The sequence below is a fragment of the Somniosus microcephalus genome, unplaced genomic scaffold (genome assembly GCF_052327205.1).
Source record: "Somniosus microcephalus isolate GS21.2 unplaced genomic scaffold, FLI_Smic_1.0 unresolved_chr4, whole genome shotgun sequence".
NCBI classification, from domain to species: domain Eukaryota; kingdom Metazoa; phylum Chordata; class Chondrichthyes; order Squaliformes; family Somniosidae; genus Somniosus; species Somniosus microcephalus.
This window is the reverse complement of record NW_028225182.1, coordinates 1,172,412-1,194,310: the sequence shown is the minus strand read 5'-3', so window position 1 is coordinate 1,194,310 and position 21,899 is coordinate 1,172,412. Positions and strand designations below refer to the sequence as shown.

Sequence of the window (21,899 nt, the reverse complement as noted above, 5' to 3'; positions counted from 1 at the left end):
GAACAGTTCTTTCTGGATATTTAGCTAAACAGAGGTTTCCATATTGTAGTGGTTATCACGTTCACCTCACAAGTGCAAACTCCCCGATTCAATCCCGGGCGCAAGCATTATGTTCGATAAATGGTCCCCGGTTCAAAACTGGAAAGAAACCTTCCCCATTTCAATTGAATAAATATGAAATTGGAAAAATTCATATTGTAATTAAATATCAATAAAATAAAATATCTCATAGAGCCCGTATATTATCTGAGCCCACACCATTCTTCACAGTCTCAAATTTAGCACAGATACCGACAGTGTCCCTCGCTCACTCCCGTTTCCTGCCCTGATGGTGCAGAAAGCCCCTCTCAAAGCTGCACATTCGACTGGTTTCAGTGGATCCGCAGGAGATCTTAATATAATCCTGCAGAGTCGCCTCTGCTAATAATGATAGGTCATTACCATATTTCACACACCGCCGCAACTCCGACCAGTTCAGTCTAAGTCCCCTTTTTAACAGTCTTAATTACTGCCAAATAACCTCTCTGGCACTGAAAATATATTTTATAAGTGTGGAATCTCATTCCTTCAGATATAAATTGTTGTTGAATATTTTTTATATAATAAAAATGTTTTTACATTTTTCTATTTTTCTTCTCTCTCTCTAAATCCAACCTTTATTTCGCTCTATTTATTTCGCTTTCTGTGCCTGATTTGACATTGAATTCACTGTTCTAACAGATCCTGGTTCAGACTGCGCTGCTCATTAACGAATCTTCAATCAATTATTTATGAGGTAGGGCGGCACAGTGATTATGTTAATCGATCAGTATTCCAGAGGAAAGGTGGAATGGTGGGGAGAAAATTGTCCAGTGCTTGCTGGTGGAGAGGTTTGCTTTGAGGGGGCAGCGATGAATCGCCATTGCAGTGCTGGTCCCGCCACAAACTGTTCCTCAGCCGCAGACTTCATGATGATCTGGAGACCTGAGCTCATAATCCCACCGCGGCAGATGGTGGAAGGATTAAAATCGGGGATGTGTAAGAGCCCACAATTGGAGAAGTGCAGAGATCTCAGAGGGTGTAGGGCTGGAGAAGGTTACAGAGATAGGGGGAGGCGAGTCCATGGAGGGATTTGAAAACAAGGACGAGAATTTGAAAACTGAACTGTCGCCTGAAGGGAGCCAATGTAGGCGAGTGAGACCCGGGGTGATGGGTGAACGGGACATGGTGCGAGTTAGGATACGGGCAGCAGAGGATTGGATGAGCTGAAGTTTATGGAGGGAGGGTGATGGGAGGCCTTCCAGGAGTACATTAGAATCGTCAAATCTGGAGGTGACAAAGGCAAGGATGAGGGTTTCAGCAGCAGATCAGCTGAGGCAGAGGCGGAGTCGGGCGATGATACGGAGGTGGAAGTAGACCGTCTTGGGCAGAAGCTCATCTCGGGGACAAATACCAAGGTTGCAAGCTGTCTGGTTCAGTCTCAGTGGCCAGGGATTGGGATGAAGTCGGTGGCTCGGGAACGGAGTATGTGTCGGGGACCAGCACTGCAATGGCGCTACATCACTGCCCCCTCAAGGCTACTTGCAAACCCCGTCCAGCAGCAATATTGGAAGAACTGGACAATTTTAACTCCACCATTCCATTTTGGCCCGGCCTTTTCTCATCCACACCTTCAGCGTCTACACTTTGCCACTGCTGAGCAGCCAATCACACAGTTGCGATCAAAATTTGTTTTATTTGTCCCCAGCTGGGACAAGAAGAAACCTGGTTCCACCGAGACTCAGATCGCTGGATTCAAGGTCCAGAATGCTCCCCATTGCAGCATGAAACCCTTATACAGCATTTTTGAGGCCAATTCGCTTTTTTCCAACTCACCTACCATTCACAGCTGCTGAGTATTTCCAGCGAATTCTGTTTTTATTTCAAACTTCCAGCATCCGCAGCATTTTGTCCTGTGTTAGAAAAACAAACGGAATCCTGGGCTTTACAGACAGAGGCATAGAGGGCAAAAGGAAGGAAGTTATACCAAACCTTTGGAGTATTGTGTGTAATTCGGGCACTGCGCTTTAGGACGGATGCGGGACTTCAGTTCCGTGGAGTAGTGGAGAAGAAGAGGTTGTTCTCCTCAGAGCAGAGAAGATAAGGGGAGATTTTGTCGACGTGTTCAATGTCATGAAGAGTTTTAATAAAGTAAACAAGGAGAACATTTTCCGGCGGCAGAAGTGTTGCTCACCAGAAAACACATATTAAAGTGATTGGATAAAGTATCAGTAATAAGGTTCTCTCGGGCTTTTGTTGGCCGATTTACTGGTAAAGCTGGGAATTGAGGGGAAACTAGTTCATGGTTTGTAACACAAGCAGTGCGCGGGGTCAGACCGGCCCGGCTAGCTCAGTCGGTAGAGCCTGAGACTCTTAATCTCAGGGGCTGTTTGTGTTTCAAATTATTGGGCTGGTTTCACAGGCGATCCCCAGCTCTAAATCCCCGGCACCTCTCGGTCAATGACTCTTTCAAAAAATGCTATTCAACAACATTATCAGGAAATCTGAAGTGTTTATAAACACCAGAAGCTGACACACCAGGGAAGACCTCACAGTTTGGACATAGTGAAATACACTGAAGTGTTTATAAAAAGTTACAGAACCCAACACGTGTGTAAAATTCCCCGTTGTTTTGTCGGCCCTGATGGGTTGTGAAGGGAGAGACGGGCCGAAGTCTCACTGAGCCGCAATGACCCCGAGCCAAGGTGAAATTAAAGTCAGTTCAATCTTTAGCAGCGAGCGGCTGGAGAGAGACAAGATTCCGGAATCAAGGAGAGATTTTCTTATTTTGTTGAACCGCATTTATATGAAACACTCATTGACCGAGCTGGGAATCGCCTTTAAAATCAGCCCAAAAATTTTAAGCGCAAACTCCCCGCCGTGGGGATGAAGTATCCGACACTCCACCGACTGGGCTAGCCGGACTGGTCTGTCGCAAGGACCCTGCCTGTGCTCCAGTTTCCTCTCAATTCCCCGGTTTATCAGTAAATCCACCAGCAAAAGCCCGAGGGAACCTTATTACTGATTCATTGTCCAATTACTTGAATAGAAAGCGAGCGGAGGAGAAGGATTGAGAGTTTTTAGTGTGGGACAGAAGTGATGTTGTTTGACGGAGAAGCGACACAATCTCAATCAGTGCAGAGAGAGGTGAGTCAGCGGGTCACCTTCTCCCTTAACACATCCTTCTGACTCGCGGCTGACAAACTGAGCTGAGCTTTCGGGACTGTAGCAATTATCCCGCTCGACTTACACCCGAAATGCCCCCGGTTCCGCTCCAGGGCGGGATGAATGATTTTGGAACTTGCTCCAGGTGAACCTCCAGGGGCGAGTTTCTTCCCCTGTGTAAAAGCGGCGACAATTGTCGGTCCCTGTTAAACTGAACAACGGCTGCACCAGATTCCCGGTGTGATAAACACTGAACATTTTTAACCAACTCCTCAAATACCGTCTGTAAAATGAGAACTGGTGAAAATTCATCACAAGCAAAAGACAAAACACTTATGAAAGTTTTGCTTGTCACTCGGTGACCATGTTAGGATTTCCTTCAGTCTGAAACAGAAAGTTGATTCGTCAATTAGAAGAATTGTTCACCTTTTTAAAGAGTTTATTGAGCTTTGTCAAATTCAGATAATAAAGTGTATTAATGCAAAAGTTAATCCCGGACCTGCGTTTGCAGATCGCAGTTCTCTTCTGTGATGTTCTTGGCCCAACCAATGGCAGAGTTTCCGTAGTGTAATGGTTAGCACGGTCGCATAACACGGGAAAATTCCCCGGTTTGTAACCGGACGGAAACATTTTGAAAACCTTCCCACTTAATTTGAATTAATATATAAAATAGGAACAACTGCTCTTGTGGTTAAATTTCAATAAAGTGAAAAATCTCGCAGAACCCGTATATTTTCTCTGTACAATGCTGCACAGACTCACACTCAGCACAGATACCGACAGTATCCCTCCCTCACTCCCGTTTCCTGCCCTGACGGTGCAGAAAGCCCCTCTCAAAGCTGCACATTCGACTGGTTTCAGCGGATCCGCGGGAGATCTTTAAAGGATCCTGCAACGTCGCCTTGGATAATAACAATAGATCGTCACCATATTTCACCCACCGCAACAACCCCGTCCATTTCAGTCTAAGTCCACTTTTTAAATATATCGCGCCAGGCAAACTGTGTACAAAATGACATTTCAGGTGAGAACACAAAAGACATGTTCGCGCAACCACAGCACCAAGTGCGGGTAGGCATCTACCTGAAATGCAGTGAGGTGAACTATTAGCACAAGCTCCAGATGTACATGTTTCCATGTCTAAAATGCATACACCGAACAATGCAGCTCCTGGGAAAACTGCAAATCCACGCAGGGCTGTCCTGCATCATTTGAAACAACAGTCAGACACAAGATTCTGCCATTTTCAAATGTCTTCTGCTTCGGCTCCTGTCACTTCTTTCCCTCCAGCTTCCTCTGCTCCTCCAGCCTGCAGGTGAATTAGATGCTTGATGTAAGCGCAGCGGGTTCACGACACAAACCCTTCCCTTTCCCTCCGAGAGGATGACGCACTGCAGGTTGCTCCGTAGCCACAATAGCTCAGTTGGGAGGAGCGACTTGAAGATTTATAAAAGTACAAAAGCAAAATACTGCGGATGCTGGAAATTGGAAGTAAAAACAGAAACTGCTGGAAATACTCAGCAGGTCAGGCAGCATCTGCAGAGAGAGAAACAGAGTTAACGTCAGACGAACGGTCATCGACCTGAAACCTTAACTCTGTTTTTCTCTCCACAGATTTAATAATGGTCCCGTATTCAATCCCGGGATTCGGCAGTTTTCAGTTCATTCGAGTTACTTTCCGCTGCCATTCTCGAACTGAACGATTTAATCTGGAATTACTTTCCAGCACTGAAGGTGTGGCGATTGAATAGACAGATATCAAGAATGGGAATTATTTATAACATTTTAGATTGATCTATATCCTCCTGTGTTTTTTCTGGATGTTGTCTCTCTCGGTGCTGTGTGAACAATTCATTGATGCATTTGTCCTGAACTGAAGCCTTTTGCCCATCTCGCGGGGTCAGAGCCGCTCTGTCTGCCTCTTACCTGCTTGTGACAATTATCGGGAACAGGCCGCCTGTTCAACGTTCATCAGCAAACCCAAAAAGTTTGTGTTTCTCCGCCCCGGTGTCAAAGGTGCAATGTATTTTAATCCAAATAATTCCCCCGTGAGATTCTGTATGGATTTGTTTCTTTATAAAGTTTGCATTTTAAGTATTTCGAAAAAGCTTAAAATTATGAAAACATTCTGATGGCCCATACGGGGATCGAACCCATGACCTTGGTGTTATTAGCTCCATGCTTTTACCAGCTGAGCGACCATTGGACAGGCTCGAACCCAGGCTGGGAGGATTGTCTTTCAGACTCACACTGGGTGACCGAGTTACTGCACAAACATTGATCACACCACATCGCTTAAACATTGTTCCTATATACAACTGGGCAGAGTGTAAATCGAAAGAATCAGTAAAAGAAATCTTTAATCGAACAAACCTCATTCTAATAATCATGAATGCACCACCACTGAAAAGCCCCTACCTCAGTCCCGGTATACAAACAGCCTGCGGGACCCCAACTGGATTTGAACCAGCAGCGAGCGATTGGAGCAGGATCTAACGGGTCAGAAGTGGTTTCACTCCCATTCGTTTGCTGGATGCGGGTCCACGCGCTGAAAATCATTTCTGATTCTATCCTCTTATAGTGAAGGAGACATAAACTAACCAAGAAATGCCAAAACCCGCAATCTTTAGATCTTCAGACTAACGCTCGCCCAGCTGAGCTATTTCGGCTTCACAGTAAATTAAATGTTGTATCATCCACTTGGAGGAAAATCTAACCCCGGGCGCAATTGCCCCTCCCGCTCATTCCTCACTTTCGGGGCAATGTGACCCGACCAGATCTCGGAGCTCAGGTTGTGTTAATGTAAAGCTGGAGTGTTGATAAAGATACAATGCTGACACAGCACGGGGGACCTCACCGTGTTGGACACAGCGTGAAATGCAATGAAATGTTCAAATAAAGTTACAGAGCACAACACATGTGTAAAATTCCCTGTTCTTTTCTCCACACTGATGGGTTGTGAAGGGAGAGACGGGCCGAAGTCTCACTGAGCCGCACTGATCACGAGACAAGGTGAAATTATAGCAAATTCAATCTTCAGCAGCCAGATGCTGGAGAGAGATCAGAGTCCCGAATCAAGGAGTAATGTCCGGACACTGTTCTTGGATCTCATTTATATCAAACTCTCCTTGAATTCTCTGCTGGGAGATTCACAGCTGGGGATCGCCTGTGAAATCAGCTTAAAACATTGAAATAACAGCCTCACTCCCTCCTCCCTGTCTGTTATTGCAGGGAGGCAGCTGGTGGCTCTGCCCCAGGGGCTCCACTTGTGAGCAGAGTTTTCAGATCTTACCTGGTGCGGTACTGAGCCCCACACAACAGAATGTGATCAGGTTCCTTCCTCGGCCTTAGGCCTGTTAGTTTATTGCAGGCAGTGTGGTGCTGAGTCCCACAAAGAACAGGGAAACCCAGGCTCCATCCCCGGTCTGTGGTGTGTTAATCCACCTCAAGCAGTGTGTTACTGAGCCACACAGAGTAGGAAGGGCCCAGGCTCCATCCTCGGCCTGTGGTGTGTTACTCCATCTCAAGCAGTGTGTTACTGAGCCCCACAGAGTAGGAAGGGCCCAGGCTCAATCCCCGGCCTGTGGTGTGTTACTCCATCTCAAGCAGTGTGTTACTGTGTTCCACAGAGTAGGAAGGGCCCAGGCTCCATCTGCAGCCTGTGGTGTGTTACTCCATCTCAAGCAGTGTGTTACTGAGCCCCACAGAGTAGGAAGGGCCCAGGCTCCATCCCCGGCCTGTGGTGTGTTACTCCATTTCAAGAAGTGTGTTACTGAGCCCCACAGAGTAGGAAGGGCCCAGGCTCCATCCCCGGCCTGTGGTATGTTACTCCATCTCAAGCAGTGTGTTACTGAGCCCCACAGAGCAGGAAGGGCCCAGGCTTCATATCCGGCCTGTGCTGATGTTCTCACACAGTGGAGCCACTCAGAGCAGGGTGTTATCAGGATCCGTTCCCGGACTGCGCTCAGTTTGCTGATCTCATCCAGAATGGTGCTGAGCCCCACACAGATGGATGGGCCAAGGCTCCAGTCCAGGCCTGTCGTTCTTTGTTCTCATTCGGTTTCTACTGACCCCCACATAGAGCAGACAGGCAGAGTCCCATCATTGGCCTGTGCTCTGGTGTATTTGGTTCCCGGGGCACCCAGTGAAGCGACCACGTGTATATCTGATCTCCACATTGATGAACAAATATAACAGCAAAAGAACTCGTGGGAAGATTCCAACAGTTGTGAGAAACCCAGACACCATGTTAATATCTCACCGACACCATTGGTTGATGAACCGATCTAATGGCTCAAAGCGGGTTTTCAAATCAATTTTTTTAACGGATTATCTTTCAGCGACTATTTCCATGTTCCGACAATGAATGTTACATTTCTTTAATTTGGACAAGTAAACAGAGACTGGACAATTATTGTCTTGCTCTCTGTGACCTGAGGTTTTATCTCGGTAATCTCCGGCTTTAGTATATGTTGTAATCAGTATTCCAGCAGGTCTCTGTGGCGCAATCGGTTAGCGCGTTCGGCTGTTAACCGAAAGGTTGGTGGTTCGAGCCCACCCAGGGACGGTGCATTAACATTTCTAGGTTTATCAAAATGTGTATTTTGGCTGCAAGATAATGGGATAAACTGTAGCACTGGTTACAATGTTGGTGAGTATGAGGTCTTCCACTGGGATCCGAGAAAAGCATTTTCTTAATGGTGATCAACTAATATGAACATGAGGAGGCCATTCAGCCCCTCAGCCCTGTTCCTTCATTCAATTAGATCCTGGATAATCTGTATCTCTACTGCATTGGCCCGCCTTGGTTCCATATCCAGATTCACCAGTTTGGAATGGCGTCATTTTAAGGTGCGCCTGGTGCCGCTCCGGGCCTGCTATTCTGCACATTTCATTGAACCAGGTTTGGTCCCCTGGTTTGACGGTAATGGTAGAGTGAGGGATCTGCCAGGCTAGGAGGCTACAGATTGTGGTTGAATACAATTCTGCTGCTGCTGATGCTCCAGAATTGTACAGAGAAAATACACGTGTTTTATGTGATATTTTATTTTATTCATGTTTAATCAGAAAATTTATTCAACTTTATCATATTAATTCAATTTTAATGGGGAATGTTCTACAAAATGCTTCTGCCCGGTTTCTAACGGGACCTTTTGCGTGTTAGGTGAATGTGGTAACCACTACATGACGGAAACTCATCTCCGTGAGCTGTAGTAAGAGCATCACAGAAGAGAACGGCGTTCTACAAATGCAGGTAATAGTGTCATAGAATCACAGAGTCACAAGACACAGAAGGAGGCCATTCGGACCATCGAGTCCATGCCGGCTATCTGTGGAGCAATCCAGTCTGTCACATTCCCCAGCTCTATCCCCGTAGCCCTGCAAGCTTATTGCCCTCAAGTGCCTATCCATTCTCCCCTTGAAAATATTGAGTTTCTCCGCTTCCACCACTTCCGTCAGCAGCGAGTTCCAGATCCTCACCACTCGCTGCGTAAAAAAGTTTTTCCTCACATCCCCTCTTTATCTCTTGCCCAACACCTCAAATTTGTGTCCCGAATTCTTTTTTCTGTTCAACTGTTCCAAGGAGCAATATAAGGAGCTGCCCAAAGGTTAAAAATTGGGGATGTTAAAAAGCTCCTCTCCATTGGGAAATATGAACCGTGGTCTCCTGCGTGACAGGCGAGGATTCTCACATCTATACTAACGAGGAACGAACAGATACCGAAACTGTCAGAGCAGCAGTCGAGCTGTGCACAGAGTGAGAAAGAGACAGAACAGTCGGACATGGATGGAGTCATAGATAAAGAGAAAGAGTTAGAGACAAAGAGAGACACAGATAGAGACACAGAGAGAGAGAGTCAGAGACAAAGAGAGAGTGTCAGAGACAAAGAGAGAGTGTCAGAGACAAAGAGAGACACAGATAGAAACACAGAGAGAGAGAGTCAGAGACAAAGAGAGAGTGTCAGAGACAAAGAGAGAGTGTCAGAGACAAAGAGAGACACAGATAGAGACACAAAGAGAGAGCGACTTCAGTTATGTGGAGAGACTGGAGATGCTGGGATGGCTTTCCTCAGAAGGTTAAGAGGAAATTTAATTGAGGTTTTCAAAATAAGGAGAAACTGTTTCCAGTGGCAGGAGCGTCGGTAACAAGAGGAAACCGATTGAAGATAACCAGCGAAAGAACCAGAGGGGAGATGAGGAGTTTTTTACGCTGCGAGTTATTGTGATTGGGAATGCGCTGCCTGAAAGGACGGTGGAAGCAGATTCAGTCATAACTTTCAAAGGAGAATTGGATAAATATTGAAAAGGAGAAATTTCCAGGGCTGTGGGTAAAGAGCAGGGGAGTGGGATAATTGGAGAGCTCTTTCAAAGTGCCAGTGCAGACTTGATGGGCCGAATGGCCTCCTTCTGTGCCGTATCAATCTATGATTCTATGGTCTATGGGTCTCTCCGCCCCGGTGTCAAAGGTGCAATGGATGTTCATCCAAATAATGCCCCATTGCGATTCAGTGTGGATTTGTTTCCTTATCAAGTTTGTATTTTAAATGTTATGAAAAACCTTAAAATGCTGAAAAAATTCTAATGACCCCGACAGAGATCAAACCCGCGCCCTTGGTGTTATCAACACCACACTCTCTGCAATTGAGGTAACTGGCAACAAAGTGCCCCTTGGATAGGTTCGAGCCCAGGCTGGGTGATTGTATTTCAGGCTCACACTGGGTGACAGATTTACTGCACAAACATTGAACACAACACAATGCTTAAACATTGTTAGCTGTTCATTTATGCAACTGGGCACAGTGTAAATCGAAAGTAACAGAAAAAGAGCTCTTTAATATAACAAAGCTAATACTGAAAATTATTATCACACCACCGCTGAACAGTCCCTCCCTCAAACACTGTCCTGATATAAAACCAGCCGGCGCGACACTGAGCCACTGTCACCATGATCAGATTCAAACCTGCAGCGGGCGGCTGGAGCCGGAACCAGAGGGTCAGATGTGGTTTACATATAAGAACAGAAGAAATAGGAGCAGGAGTAGTCCATTTGTCCCTACAAACCTGCTCCGCCATTCAATAAGTTCATGGCTGCTCTTCTACCTCATATGCACTTTCCTGCACTATCCCCATATCATAAGAACATAAGAACATAATTGATTCCTTTAATATTCAAAAACCTATCGATCTCTGTCTTGAATATACTCAATGACTGAGCTTCCACAGCCTCCTGGGGTAGAGAATTCCAAAGGTTCACCATCCTCTGAGTGAAGAAATATCTCCTTATCTCAGTCCTAAATGTCCAACCACTTACTCTGAGACTGTTACCCCTGCTTCTAGACTCCTCAGCCAGAGGAAACACCTTCACTGCATCCAAATTGCCAAGCTCTGTAAGAATTTTAGATGTTTCAATGAGATCATCTCTCATTCTTATAAATTCTTTAGAATATAGGCCTAGCCTATTCAATCTTGCCTCATAGGAGCATCAACCCATCCCAGGAACCAGCCTGGTGAAACTTCGTTGCACTCCCTCTATGGCAAGCATATCCTGTCTGAGGTAAGGAGATCAAAACTGTACACAATACTTCAGGTATGGTCTCACCAGAGACCTATATAATTGCAGTAAGAAGTCTTTACTATTATACTCAAATCCTCTTGTAATAAAGACCAACATTTTGAAACGTTTAATGTCTCTTCACTTCTCTTTTGTTCTCTCCCAGCCTGGCCTCATAATCTATTTCATTTCCTCTGCTTTTCCAGTCTTGAGAAAGAGTTTGACCCGAAACATTGACTCTATTTTTTCTCCACGGATGTTGCCTGGCCTGCTGAGTTTTTCCAGCATTTTCTGCTGTTTTTTCAAAAATACTCTGCTTTTCTGTTTTTCCAACCAAAGTGGGTAACTTCACATTTCTCCACATTATATTTCATTTGTCATGTTCTTGCCCACTCACTTAACCTGTTTATATCCTCTTGAAGCCTCCTTGCATCCTTCTCACAAATTACAGTCCCATCCAGCTTTGTATCATCAGCCTACTTGGATATATTACATTTGGTCCCCTCATCCGAATCATAAACTGGTGGACCAAATTTATTCCTATTGGTCTGGGAGGCATGGGTTCAAGATCCGAAAACCTCTCCTGATTCTCTCCCCTTATAGTGAAGGAAAAACAAATTAAACAAAATTGGTGAAACCCGGGATGGAACCAGGGAACTTTATACCTTCAGTTGAAAACTTTCGATTTGATTTGTAGCCGGGGCGCCATGGCGGGATGCAGCTCCCACAATGCCGAGGGCCTGTGAAAGGCCCCTATGTCTGTGACAGGCCGCGCGGCACTCTGGGAGCAGAGTTCGCACATAAGAACATAAGAACATAAGAAATAGGAGCAGGAGTAGGCCAATCGGCCCCTCGAGCCTGCTCCACCATTCAATAAGATCATGGCTGATCTGATCCTAACCTCAAATCTTCTATCACTCTGCATCCACCCGAACCCATGTGATCTCCCGGGAGAGGCGAAAAACCAGATAAAGACCCAATGGCCAATTTGGGAGAAAAAAATCTGGGAAGTTCCTCTCCGACCCATCTAGGCGATCGAAATTCTTCCAGGAGATCACTCTGTCCCTATATTTTCTACAGTACTTACCTTCTGTAAAGGCGATCTCCACCCCAGCCAGGAACAGGAATAAAACCATCTCCTGAAATCTAACACAGAATTAGAACACAGTAGGAGCAGAACAAGGCTACACGGCCCCTGGGCCCACTCCACTACCCACAGGGCCATGACCATTCCGAACCTAGACTCATGTCCAATTTCCTGCCCGCTCCCCGTAACTCTTAATTCCCTTTACTTCTAGGAAACTATCTATTTCTGTTTTAAATTTATTTAATGATGTAGCTTCCACAGCTTTCTGGGGCAGCAAATTCCACAAACCTACCACCCTCTGAGTGAAGAAGTTTCTCCTCATCTCAGTTTTGAATGAGCAGCCCCTTATTTTAAGATTATGCCCCCTAGTTCTAGTTTCACCCATCATTGGGAACATCCTCACCGCATCCACCCGATCAAGCCCCTTCACAATCTTATATGTTTCAATAAGATCGCCTCTCATTCTTCTGAACTCCAATGAGTAGAGTCCCAATCTACTCAACCTCTCCTCATATGACCACCCCCTCATCCCCGGGATTAACCGAGTGAACCTTCTTTGTACTGACTCGAGAGCAAGTATGTCTTTTCTTAAGCATGGACACCAAAACTGTATGCAGTATTCCAGGTGCGGTCTCACCAATACCTTGTACAACTGCAGCAATACCTCCCTGTTTTTATATTCCAACCCCCTAGCAATAAAAGCCAACATTCCATTGGCCTTCTTAATCACTTGCTGCACCTGCATACTAACTTTTTGAGTTTCGTGCACCAGGACCCCCAGATCCCTTTGTACTACAGTACTTTCCAGTTTCTTGCCATTAAGATAATAACTTGCTCTATGATTTTTCCTGCCAAAGTGCATAACCTCACACTTTCCAGTATTGTATTCCATCTGCCAAATCTCTGCCCACTTACTTAGCCTGTCTATGTCCCTTTGCAGGTTTTTTATGTGCTCCTCACTCACTACTTTCTGTCCCATCTTTGTATCATCTGCAAACTTTGATATGTTACACTCGGTCCCCTCCTCCAAATCATTAGTATAGATTGTAAAGAGTTGGGGACCCAGCACCGACCCCTGCGGAACACCACTGGTTACTGGTTGCCAATCTGAGAACGAACCATTTATCCCAACTCTCTGCTTTCTGTTAGAGAGCCAATCCTCCACCCACGCCAGAATATTACCCCCAATCCCGTGATTTTTTATCTTGAGCAATAATCTTTTGTGTGGCACCTTGTCAAATGCCTTTTGGAAGTCTAAATACACTACGTCCACTGGTTCCCCTTTATCCACCCTGTATGTTACTTCCTCAAAAAACTCAAGCAAATTTGTTAAACATGACTTCCCCTTCATGAAACCATGCTGAGTTTGTCCTATTAAATTATGTTTATCCAAATGTCCCGCTACTGTCTCCTTAATAATGGACTCTAACATTTTACCAACCACAGATGTTAGGCTAACAGGTCTATAGTTCCAGCCTTCTGCCTACTACCCTTTTTAAATAAGAGTGTTACATTAGCAGTTTTCCAATCTGCCGGGACCTTTGCTGAGTCCAGTGAGTTTTGGAAAATTATTACCAATGCATCCACAATCCCTACCGCTACTTCCCTCAAGACCCTAGGATGCAAGCCATCAGGTCCAGGGGATTTATCCGCCTTGAGTCCCATTATTTTACCAAGTACCACTTCCTTAGTGATTTTAATTGTATTTAGTTCCTCCCCCCCTAGAGCCCCCTGTTTGTCCAGTGTTGGGATATTCTTCGTGTCCTCTACTGTAAAGACTGATACAAAATAATTGTTCAGTGTTTTTGCCATCTCCATGTTTCCCACCATTAATTTCCCGGTCTCATCCTCTAAGGGACCAACATTTACTTTAGCCACCCTTTTTCTTTTTATATAACTATAGAAACTTTTACTGTCTGTTTTTATATTTTTTGCTAATTTACTTTCATAATCTATCTTCCCTTTCTTAATCAATCTTTTTGTTATTTTTTGCTGTCTTTTAAAGACAGCCCCTGAGGCACACGATGAGCCGTCGCTTTCTCTCTGCGGCGCGGGACAAACTTTCAGTCTCTCAGTTAAGAGCGAGCGGTGATTTTGCTGGAAGCTGATGTCACTTTTCCTTTCAATCGCGATGTTTTATAGCCGTAAACATCGCGCATGCGCAGTGAGGTGTGTCACACCAAGATGGCGGCCAGTCGGCGGTTGACGCCAAAATGCTGGCAGACGTCAGATGGCCGCCGATTGGCGGTTTGCCCCGGGGCCGAGGGTCAGGTGTGAGGGGCGGCTCCAGTCTCCGGCCAGAGAGGGCGGGCGCTGAGATTAGAGAGAGGGCGGCCCCGGGGGTGAAGAAATGTTCCGGAGAAAACTTCATTCCCACTGGAAACCGCTTTGGATGATCACATGGCCGGGAGGCACCGAGACAACTCGATGAGACTGTGAAGGGCGTAAAGTGAAATCAGGGACATGGCGACCAATGGTGTTCAGGTAACTGGGGATCCCCGGGGTAATGGCCACTCTGTTCAGGTAACTGGGGATCCCCGGGGTAATGGCCACTCTGTTCAGGTAACTGGGGATCCCCGGGGTAATGGACACTCTGTTCAGGTAACTGGGGTCCCCGGGGTAATGGCCACTCTGTTCAGGTAACTGGGGATCCCCGGGGTAATGGCTACTCTGTTCAGGCAACTGGGGATCCCTGGGGTAATGGCCACTCTGTTCAGGTAACTGGGGATCGCCAGGGTAATGGCCACTCTGTTCAGGTAACTGGGGATCTCCGGGGTAATGGCCACTCTGTTCAGGTGGGTAGTTTAAAAGGAAGTGGAACAGTGCGGGGAGAAAATTGGCTGAGGATCGGAAACAGAGGCTCAGTGTTAATGGGAGTTGCTCAGGTTGGTGAAGGGTTGGAAGTGGTTACCCCAGGGCTCAGTGCTGGGCCCACTTTTCTTCTCCCTATACAGAGACTGTTCGGATTTTCACAATCTCAACATTTGCTGATGGCACAAAAGTAGGAGGTTTGACAAACAGTAATGAGAATGTAAATGTGTTCAGGAAGACATTGTGTAGAAAAGGAAAAATCAACCTGGCACTTAATTATTTTGCTCTTAAATTGATATCCTCTGGTTACCGACTCACTAACCAGTGGGGATAGTTTTTACCAGTTACTTGATCAAAAAAACTCTCAAAATGTTTAACCCCTCTATCTGGCCTCCTTTTAAACTTCTCTTCTCTGAAGAAAAGTTCTGTGAAGACTCCCGTCCTTGGGATCATCTCAGTGAATCTCTTCTGCACCTCTCCATGGCCTCGACATTCGTACTAAAGTAATGCACCAAAAACTGGAGACAATATTCTGACTGTGGCCTAACGCATGATTTGTCCAGGTGTAGCATTAACTCTCCATTTATACTCTGTGCCCTTATTTATAAATCTTCAGATGCCATGTGGAATTTTGCAAAACAGCTTTATCAACTTGCCTCCCACAATGCTGCCCACACTGACCCCTGGGGATCACCACTGTTTAAATCCTTCCAGGGCAAAAAACCGCTGCTAACCACAACTCTCAGTTTTCCGTTCTTTACCCATCCTGTCTCTCTCTCTCTCTGTTTCCAACGTCTCACGTTCTTTATCCCGGAGTTCTCGGAAACAAATAGACACTTTTCCCATTTTTCACTCCTTATCAATAAAAATTGTTTCTGCCCTTTGTCGCCCGCAGTCTCTCTTCTCACTCCTGTATACACACCATCTCTCCCCCTCCCTCCCTTTCCAACTCAACCTCATTCACATGCTCAATCTCATATACAGCGTCTAAGACTCACTCTCTCACACACTGTCTCTCAGACTCACTCTCTCACACACTGTCTCTCCCAGACTCACTCTCTCACACACTTTCTCTCAGACTCACTCTCACACACTGTCTCTCACAGACTCACTCTCTCACACACTGTCTCTCTCAGACTCACTCTTTCACACACTGTCTTTCTCAGACTCACTCTTTGACATGCTGTCTCTCTCAGACTCACTCTCTCACACACTGTCTCTCAGACGCACTCTCCCACACACACTCTGTCAGACTCACTCTCTCACACACTGCCTCTCTCAGACTCACTCTCACACACTGTCTGTCTCAGACTCACTCTCTCACACACTGTCTCTCTCAGACTCACTCTCTCACTCACTCTCTCTCTCAGACTCACTCTCTCACACACTGTCTCTCTCAGACTCAATCTCTCATACACTATTTTTCTGACTCACTCTCTCACACACTGTCTCTCAGACTCAATCTCTCTCACAAGGTCTCTCTCAGACTCTCTCTCACACACTGTCTCTCTCAGACTCTCTCTCACACACACTGTCTCTGTCAGACTCACTCTCACACACTCTCTCTCAGACTCGCTCTCTCACACACTCTCTCTCAGATTTCCTCTCTCAAACACTCTCTCAGATTCACTCACACACTATCTCTCTCAGATTCAACCTCTCTCACTCTTTCTCAGACTCACTCTCTCGCACATTGGCTATCTCAGCCACACTCTCTCACAGATAGACTCTCTCAGACTCTCTCTCTCTCACACACTGTCGCTCTCAGACACTCTCTCTCACACACTGCCTCTCTCAGACTCACTCTCTCACACACTGTCTCTCAGATTCACTCTCTCACACACTGTCTCTCAGATTCACACTCTCACAAACTGTCTCTCAGATTCACTCTCTCACACACTGTCTCTCTCAGACTCAATTTCTCTCGCACTGTCTCTGCACACACACTCTCTCACGCACTGTCTCTCAGACACAATCTCTCTCAGACTCTCTCTCACACACACTGTCTCTCTCAGACTCAATCTCTCTCACTCTTTCTTTCTCAGACTCATTCTCTCTCACACTGTGTCTCTCAAACTCACTCTCTCACACACTGCCTCTCTCAGACTCACTCTCTCACACACTGTCTCTCTCAGACTCAATCTCTCTGACACTGTCTCTCTCACACACACCGTCTCTCTCAGACTGACACTCTCCCACACTGCCTCTCTCAGATTTACTGTCTCACACACTTTCTCTCTCAGACTCACTCTCTCACACACGGTCTCTCAGACTCAATCTCTCTCACACTGTCTCTCAGACTCACTCTCTCACACACTGTCTTGCACAGACTCACTCTCACACACACTGTCTCTCTCAGACTCACTCTCCCACACTGTCTCTAAGACTCACTCTCTCACACACTGTCTCCCTTAGACTCAAGCTATCTCACACTGTCTCTTTCAGACTCTCTCTCACACACTGTCTCTCAGACTCACTCTCACACACTGTCTCTCACAGACTCACACTCTCGCAGACTGTCTCTCTCAGACTCACACTCTCACACAATGTTGTGGTTGATTAATGATGTATGAAACAATTATAAAGAGTCTCACTGACTTGAATCATCCCTTATTACCTTTGGTTAACAAAAATCTATCAATCGCAGATTAAAATGAACAATTGATATAACATCTTTGAAGGAGCTATCCAATTAGTCCCACTCCGCTGCTCTTCCCCCATAGCCCCGCTGACCCTCCTGCCAGTGGAAACTGTTTACCCCATAATTTTGAACAACTCTATTAAATCTCCCCTGAAATGTGATTAATGCAGTTCAATGTGGGCATGTGTCACTTCATTCACTTTGGGTCCAAGAAAGATCGGTCAGTGTTTGGTCTGAAAAAACTATTTCAGGGAATATTTTTTATGTGAAAAAAACGGTCCTGTTTAATTTAACAAAAGTTTCCCAGATCCCTGCTCTCACAAGCAATGAACATTTTAAACCATTCTCCTAAATTATAATGTGTAAAATGAGATATGGGTTAACAGTTCAGCACATGCAAGGAGCAAAATAAATGACTGAAGTTTCGACTGACACTCAGTCACCATATTGTAATATTTTTCATTCTGCAAAAGAAGGCTATCGGTTAATTAATGGTGATTAAAACATTTCTTATTTTTTCACATTAGTTGCATGTTATTTATTTACTCAAATTCCTTCGCTTTAATTAATTAAAAACGGTGATGTCAAAGTTACTTCCCTAACCGGGAATCGAACTGGTCACACTTACGGATCAGTATAGCTTATTGAATCATGTAAAGGTGCCCTCGAAAAATATCACTCTGCTAAATTAAAATCACGGCTGCAATTTGTTTCGGTGTAAAATAAGGGGATTGAAAATGACCAAACAAAACGCCAGGCAGCGCCCGCGGTGAAACAGGGCTCGAATTTAGAATTAAGTTGGTGCTGTGAAGTAACCGCTGAGCTAACGCTGATGCCGATCAAAGAACGAAAAACCGCTCAATATAAAGGATGAGCTCACAGATATCAGGCGCAGTGCCGTCAAATGTCAAATCCCTTGTTTCTTATTCAACAGAGGAAGAAGAGACATGAACGGGAATCAGAAGCCACAAACTTTAATTAAAGGCACAAATACTTACTGACAAATCTTTTCACTGTAAAATTCTCTCACTTTATTTCAACGCTGACTGCGTTTAATCTGAATGTCAGCACCATGGGATTTTAAGTTCAGAACTATTTCTATTTTGTGCGCATGGTAGAAATAACTGGTCCTGTTCAATTTGACCAAAGTTCCCCAGATTCCTGGTGTCATCAGCAATGACCATTTTAAACCAGACTCCTAAAGTACAGTGTGTAAAATGAGATATGGGTAACAGTACAAATTATTGGTAGGGTGGTAGGTTTGTGGAATTTGCTGCCCCAGACAGTTGTGGAAGCTACATCATTAAAAAAATTTAAAACAGAAATAGATAGTTTCCTAGAAGTAAAGGGAATTAAGGGTTATGGGGAGCGGGCAGGAAATTGGACATGAGTCTAGGTTTGGAATGGCCATGGCCCTGTGGGTAGTGGAGTGGGCCCAGGGGCCGTGTAGCTTGGTTCTGCTCCTACTGTGTTCTAATTCTGTGTTAGATTTCAGGAGATGGTTTTATTCCTGTTCCTGGCTGGGGTGGAGATCGCCTTTACAGAAGGTAAGTACTGTAGAAAATATAGGGACAAAGTGATCTCCTGGAAGCATTTCGATCGCCTAGATGGGTCGGAGAGGAATTTCCCAGATTTTTTTCTCCCAAATTGGCCATTGGGTCTTTATCTGGTTTTTCACCTCTCCCGGGAGATCACATGGGTTCGGGTGGATGCAGAGTGATAGAAGATTTGAGGTTAGGATCAGATCAGCCATGGTCTTATTGAATGGTGGAGCAGGCTCGAGGGGCCGATTGGTCTACTCCTGCTCCTATTTCTTATGTTCTTATGTTCTTATGTCGACTCTACCTCAGTTAGTATTTCCTTCATTGTGACAAAGAAAATTATTGGTTAATTCATGAGGCTTTACAGTTAAAGCAACAAACAAAAAGTTTAACAAAAACGTTCAACCAACGTGGGCACGAACCCAGGAGCCTGCTACCGACTGAGCAAGCATGGCCTGATCACTTTGACTAGCTATTATCACTGATCGACAGTGGCACAGTAATTAGTGTGGATGGGAACAGGGAATTGCAAAGGGACATTGGTTGAGTGGAAAAACTGGAGGAATCTGATTCAGAAGATTCGGGGGCGACGCGGAAATTCGAGAGTTTAATGACTTTGAAAGGAACATTTTTGACTTGTGCAGTTTCAGTCCGAGAAATGTTACTGAAAGGAAATTAATCCAGAATCTGGGATCCAGCATTTCACCTTCTCGCTGAACAGTTCTTTCTGGATATTTAGCTAAACAGAGGTTTCCATATTGTAGTGGTTATCACGTTCGCCTCACAAGTGCAAAGTCCCCGATTCAATCCCTGGCGCAAGCATTATGTTCGAAAAATGGTCCCCGGTTCAAAACTGGAAAGAAACCTTCCCCATTAAAATTGAATAAATATGAAAATGGAAGAATTCATATTTTAATTAAATATCAATAAAATAAAATATCTCACAGAACCCGTATATTATCTGAGCCCACACCATTCTTCACAGTCTCAAACTCAGCACAGATTCCGACAGTGTCCCTCTCTCACTCCCGTTTACTGCCCTGACGGTGCAGAAAGCCCCTCTCAAAGCTGCACATTCGACTGGTTTCACTGGATCCGTGGGAGATCTTTAAAGAATCCTGCAGCGTCGCCTCTGCTAATAATGGTAGATCGTCACCATATTTCACAAACCGCCGCAACTCCTACCAGTTCAGTCGAAGTCTCGTTTTTTAACAGTCTTAATTACCGCCAAATAACCTCTCTGGCACTGAAAATATATTTTATAAGTGTGGAATCTCATTCCTTCAGATATAAATTGTTGTTGAATATTTTTTATATAATATAAATGTTTTTACATTTTTCTACTTTTTTTTCTCTCTCTCTAAATCCAACCTTTATTTCGCTCTATTTATTTCGCTTCCTGTGCCTGATTTGACATTGAATTCACTGTTCTAACAGATCCTGGTTCAGACTGCACTGCTCATTAACGAATCTTCAATCAATTATTTATGAGGTAGGGCGGCACAGTGAGTTTGTTAATCGACCAGTAATCCAGAGGAGTAGTGGAATGGTGGGGGAAAATTGTCCAGTGCTTGCTGGTGGAGAGGTTTGCCTTGAGGGGGCAGCGATGAATCGCCATTGCAGTGCTGGTCCCGCCACAAACTGTTCCTCAGCCGCAGACTTCATGATGATCTGGAGACCTGAGCTCACAATCCCACCACGGCAGATGGTGGAAGGATTAAAATCGGGGATGTGTAAGAGCCCAGAATTGGAGGAGTGCAGAGATCACAGAGGGTGTAGGGCTGGAGAAGGTTACAGAGATAGGGGGAGGCGAGTCCATGGAGGGATTTGAAAGCAAGGACGATAATTTGAAAACTGAACTGTCGCCTGAAGGGAGCCAATGTAGGTGAGTGAGACCCGGGGTGATGGGTGAACGGGACATGGTGCGAGTTAGGATACGGGCAGCAGAGGATTGGATGAGCTGAAGTTTATGGAGGGAGGAAGATGGGAGGCCTTCCAGGAGGACATTAGAATCGTCAAGTCTGGAGGTGACAAAGGCAAGGATGAGGGTTTCAGCAGCAGATCAGCTGAGGCAGAGGCGGAGTCGGGCGATGTTATGGAGGTGGAAGTAGACCGTCTTGGGCAGAAGCTCATCTCGGGGTCAAATACCAAGGTTGCAAGCTGTCTGGTTCAGTCTCAGTGGCCAGGGATTGGGATGAAGTCGGTGGCTCGGGAACGGAGTTTGTGTCGGGGACCAGCACTGCAATGGCGATACATCACTGCCCTCTCAAGGCTACTTGCAAACCCCGTCCAGCAGCAATATTGGAAAAGCTGGACAATTTTCACTCCACCATTCCATGTTGGCCCGGCCTTTTCTCATCCACACCTTCAGCGTCTACACTTTCCCGCTGCTGAGCAGCCAATCACACAGTTGCGATCAAAATTTGTTTTATTTGCCCCCAGCTGGGACAAGAAGAAACCTGGTTCCACCGAGACTCAGACCGCTGGATTCAAAGTCCAGAATGCTCACCATTACGCCATGAAACCCTTATACAGCATTTTTGAGGCCAATTCGCTTTTTTCCAACTCGCCTACCATTCACAGCTGCTGAGTATTTCCAGCGAATTCTGTTTTTATTTCAAACTTCCAGCATCCGCAGCATTTTGTCTTGTGTTAGAAAAACAAACGGGATCCTGGTCTTTATAAACAGAGGCATAGAGGGCAAAAGGAAGGAAGTTATACCAAACCTTTGGAGTATTGTGTGTAATTCGGGCACTGCGCTTTAGGACGGATGCGGGACTTCAGTTTCGTGGAGTAGTGGAGAAGAAGAGGCTGTTCTCCTCAGAACAGAGAAGATAAGGGAAGATTTTGTCGACGTGTTCAACATCGTGAAGAGTTTTAATAAAGTAAATAAGGAGAACATTTTCCAGCGGCAGAAGTGTTGCTAACCAGAAAACACATATTAAAGTGATTGGATAAAGTATCAGTAATAAGGTTCTCTCGGGCTTTTGTTGGCCGATTTACTGGTAAAGCTGGGAATTGAGGGGAAACTGGTTCATGGTTTGTAACACAAGCAGTGCGCGGGGTCAGACCGGCCCGGCTAGC

The 21,899-nt window shown here is 45.4% G+C and overlaps 1 non-coding gene across 1 annotated transcript; it reads left to right on the top strand.

Moving 5' to 3' along the window:
• Positions 1-7,676: 7,676 nt before the first annotated feature.
• Positions 7,677-7,750, top strand: trnan-guu (transfer RNA asparagine (anticodon GUU)). Its single transcript has one exon. It is a non-coding gene; the product is annotated as a tRNA-Asn (tRNA).
• The last annotated feature ends 14,149 nt before the right edge of the window (positions 7,751-21,899 follow it).